Source organism: Octodon degus, unplaced genomic scaffold (genome assembly GCF_000260255.1).
Source record: "Octodon degus isolate 3935 unplaced genomic scaffold, OctDeg1.0 scaffold00006, whole genome shotgun sequence".
Lineage (NCBI taxonomy): Eukaryota > Metazoa > Chordata > Mammalia > Rodentia > Octodontidae > Octodon > Octodon degus.
Genome location: NW_004524582.1, coordinates 22,609,620 through 22,613,876, shown reverse-complemented (window position 1 = coordinate 22,613,876; position 4,257 = coordinate 22,609,620). Strand labels below are relative to the sequence as shown.

The 4,257-nt window shown below is 41.4% G+C and overlaps 2 pseudogenes; both read left to right on the top strand.

Moving 5' to 3' along the window:
• LOC101566341 overlaps window positions 1–2,589 on the top strand; it is a 16,767-nt pseudogene extending 14,178 nt beyond the window's left edge.
• A 29-nt stretch (window positions 2,590–2,618) lies between these two features.
• The window catches only part of LOC101565942, a 24,748-nt pseudogene continuing 23,109 nt past the window's right edge, over window positions 2,619–4,257 (top strand).

The following is a 4,257-nucleotide window of genomic DNA, read 5'->3' as shown; positions in this document are numbered from 1 at the left end:
CTACCTTGAAGAAATGATTATCAATCTATACATGAATCAAAAGATCGCATGGCACCTATAGGTATAAATGTCTTGTCAATCAAAAAGTTTGAAAAATAAAAGAATAATAAGTTCTAAAAATATGATCATGTATCAAAAGAATTTAGGAATGTATGAAGTATTAAATGTGTCAGGATCCTGAGGTATGAACAGAAACACCTTAGTACAAAATGGAAATCGAAAGCAAAATTTGAAGAATGACCGATATGAAAGGAAAACAGAGAACAAGTACGCTGCCCTGATGTGCAGTGAGGAAAGGTTTGCAGGAGGAGTATGGTGACTCTGGCAGAAGGATGAGTCCCTCGGAGAGCTGGAAGCTCTGGGAGATGGAAAGAACCCACCAGTGAGCTGTTCAGTGTGAATGAGAAGGGCTACAGGAGCAAATGGAGGAGCAGGGTGCACCACACTCAGTGCCAACTTCATAACCCTGAGTGTCACTTAAAAAATGTGGCTGAGGGCTATCTCCAAGTTACTGGCTAAGAAATCTTGGAAATGAATGATAGACCACTGCCCCCACCTTCCACCTTTGAGGACAGCCCACAGCAGAGAGATTTCATTTTCCATAGGTTGTCCCTTAGACTGAAACACATGGAGAAATTTAGTTGCGATGCGTAGAGGGACAGATAAAGAGCATTGGGGTTCTGTCCACTCCGCTGAGCTTTCAGTCTCAAAATGAGGCTGAGGAAAAACTGGCATGATGAGCTTTTCTATGCATTATAAACTTATTCAGGAAATGTTTGCTGAGCTTTTTCCTACATAGAAATATCAAGGTTGGGGCGGGGGGGTGACAGAGAAGGCCACGCTGAAGAAATGGAGAATGCCGAAATCAGTCATTTAGAAAATATTCCTGCAGTTCCAAAGCTTAAATGAAGCTAGCAATGTTCATACTTTTCACCACCTGACTTAGTGGATTCTCCTAATTTAAACAGCAGGAAAGCTAGATGTGGTGGTACAGGCCTGCAATCCCAGTGCTCTGGGATGCTGAAACAGAGGACTGAAAATCTGACCCCAACCCAGGGAGTTTTGTCAACTTGGTATGATCCTGTCTCAAAATACTTAAACAACAACAATTTTTTTTAAGTTTGAGCAAACTCCAGTGTGGAGATCCTGTATGCTATCCTTAGTCCCACCAAAATAAAAAGACAAACAAAAAAACTAGGAAAACACTGTGAGGATAAATCTTCCTTTACAGTTTGTTGGTGTACCTCCTCCACTAATTTGCTAGTGTGCGCATACAGCTGGAGTTGCTGGGGTCCTTTTTATCACTGTACCTAGAAGCAAAAGGCCATTCAGATGCTCAGTCTGAGTGCCAGGTCTGGTCTGCTCTGAGAGCCACAATTCTCAGCAAAGAAGAGACTCCAAAGTACAGAGGAGCCAAACAGGATAACGAAAATGGCAACTCCACATTTTCAGTTTGTTGTAAAGATCAATCAATTTGTGTCAGGACCTGCTCAGTTGGGGAAAAGGCTTCCCATTGTACCCCAAGTCACATGAAATTTCCTGTGGGGATTTGTAGCCAATGCTCCTATTGTTTAAGGAGCTACCACTGCCAGCGCACAATGTTTAGAGAGAAGAGGAGGGAAAGAAATAGAGCTAATATTTATTTAGCATACTCTGCCTACCATATGCTTGTATCAAAATAATTCCATAATACAGAAATCCCTTCTTCCAGCTTTTATAGAACAGGAAACAGAAATTTTCATCAATTTAAACTATAAAGGAAAGCAGTAAAAGGAAATTTGCGCTGGCCTGAGAATTAGGCTCTCAACTGCTTCCAGGCGAGTAGACACCTGCCGCATCCGTCTTACCCTTTCCAAGCTCTGCCGGCTATCACCATTTCTGTGAAGCCTCTCTGAGCTGGGACCTACAGCTCCTTGTAAAGGACTGCCAGCACAGTGCACTGTGTAAGAGTGTGTGTTTATTTGTCCTGCTCTGAGCATGAGACTGTAAGTTTCTTGAGGACATAGCAAAAGCGTATCGCTCCTCAAACCCTGAGTGGATCCTACGTGTTTAGTAAATTCATCTACATATATAAGGAGAAGCCAACAGTATATACCACTCTATCAAGAATTATATTTAATTAGTCCTATTGATTTAGGACTAAGAGCAATAAGCTCTAAAGGGCATCTTTTGGGATGAGTGCATTAAGCAAAGAGCAGAATAATAGCTTTCACAGTAAAGTATCCTATGCTATAATATTCATTGTGTTGACTAATTAATAATGTGCATGCATGAGCAGATTCTAGTCTCCTCCAATCTCACCTCTTTCTGGACATATTCTTGAAACAATCTCAAGTGATTATTCCTTGACATTAGTTTTATTCAATATTTATGAATGAGATTGACACTGTGTTGCTTTGCACTTCTGTGCCTATGACCTGTATTTTCTTCTTACACTATTCTATGAGCCCACTACCGTTACATGGTGGGTTTGGAGATGCACACAGTGGTTGGGTATCATTGGCCAACATAAATGTGTTCAGACCCTCAGAAAAGTGAGATGAGATGTAGGGGCTTGTTTAGTTCACTGGAGAGCGAACAATAAAATAGGGACAGGGCAGGGGCGAGCTTCCAAGATGATGACGTTGGACTATCGACATGGTAAGCTTCCCTTCTCCATGTTTTGGAGAAAAGCATCCACATGGCTGCATCTGTGAACTCTGCTCTCTTTCCACATATCCACCCTTTGGGTGTCACCGGACATGGATCTTTACTGGAGAATCAGAGCTTTACATAAGTGCCTCTCATCCTCTTGCTGCTTGGTGAGTGAGGCTCTGGTCTCTCTCACAAATAGATAACAGTGAGAAGACAGGTCATACTTTTATTTTTTCATAGTCAAAATATCTCAACAAGTACTAAAGAAATGCTTGTTTTCAGAACCTACTTTGTGACTTCAGAGGGAATGTGAGACCCCAGGAAAGGTTGCTGAGGGAAATTGAAAACAACACCATTCTTAGGGGAAATTAGAAAACCAGGCCAATGCCTGCTCTCAGAGTCCCACTGGAAGACCAGACTGAGTGCTGGACACGTGGTCAAGGTCATTTCAAATCTGAATATTCTGCTTCTGTGGTGATAATGATAACAAGTGCAATATCTTTTATTTTCACAATTTTTCACCTACAATTTCTGAATAGTATTAAGGAAGACATTCTGCCATGTTCTGTGGGACATTAAGTGTTCTCCCCACAAGGTTAAATGAAATGTCACATGGAGATGTGAGCTATCAACCAACATGTGCTCCATCCTTCTATCTTCAATACCAAAGATGACTTCATAGGATGCAAAGCTGGCCTCCACGTGTCCAAACTGGTGATCCCAATTTCAACAAAGAGTGTGTGTTTCAGAGACATAGCATCTGAGAGAAACACAACAAAGACTGAAGTGGCCAAAGAAATGTGTAGCAACTTCCCCAAAATCAATCAAAATGATGAAGAATGGAAATAATACGTGTGAACTATGAAGAAGAGAAGGGAGAGAGTAGGACTTAGATGTAGGTGTCATGTCCAGGTACCCCATCCTGATACATGTTCCTCAGGAGAAAAATGGGGCCATGGGTCAAATAACTTGATTCTATCTCCTTTGATGGTGTGTATGCTAGCTGAACAAAAACCCTGAGAAGTCTTCAGTAAAAGTTGTTATAAAACTTTCCTTAATCCAGAGGCTTCCCAGCATTTTAACCACAGTTGCTTTTCTTCTCTAGCTCTGGATCAGGGTTCTGTGGAGTATACTTTGAGAAATGCCTGTTTGACCTCAGAGGCAGGGAGAGAGAGGATGGCTTGTACTTCTGCAGATAAAGAGACCTACCAGAACTCTCATCAATATAAAAGATTATTTTGCAAAGTCATCCTAAGGACCATTTAAAAATAAAAGAGCATGCAGAGTGAAGTATCTGGAGAGGAATGCACTGAAGTCAGCAACTTGCTTTAAAAGTACCAAAAAGAAGCAAATTCAATTTTTAAATACTTCTGAATATTTGAAGATATTTTAGATTGAATATTTTTAAAAATGAGGGCATAACCGATCAATGACTATGGCTTGGAAAGACTTAGATGTTGAGCTTTCCATTGACGTCCCTGTCTCTTGAGCATCTGCCAGTGTTAGACTGGATATGCTGCTCATACGCATATCTCATGGATTATTTGAACCAACACTAACTGGGAGACCCAGTCCTAGCCCAGGTCCGGTGAGTGTGTGGAGAGCTTCCTGCTACCCTGCGCC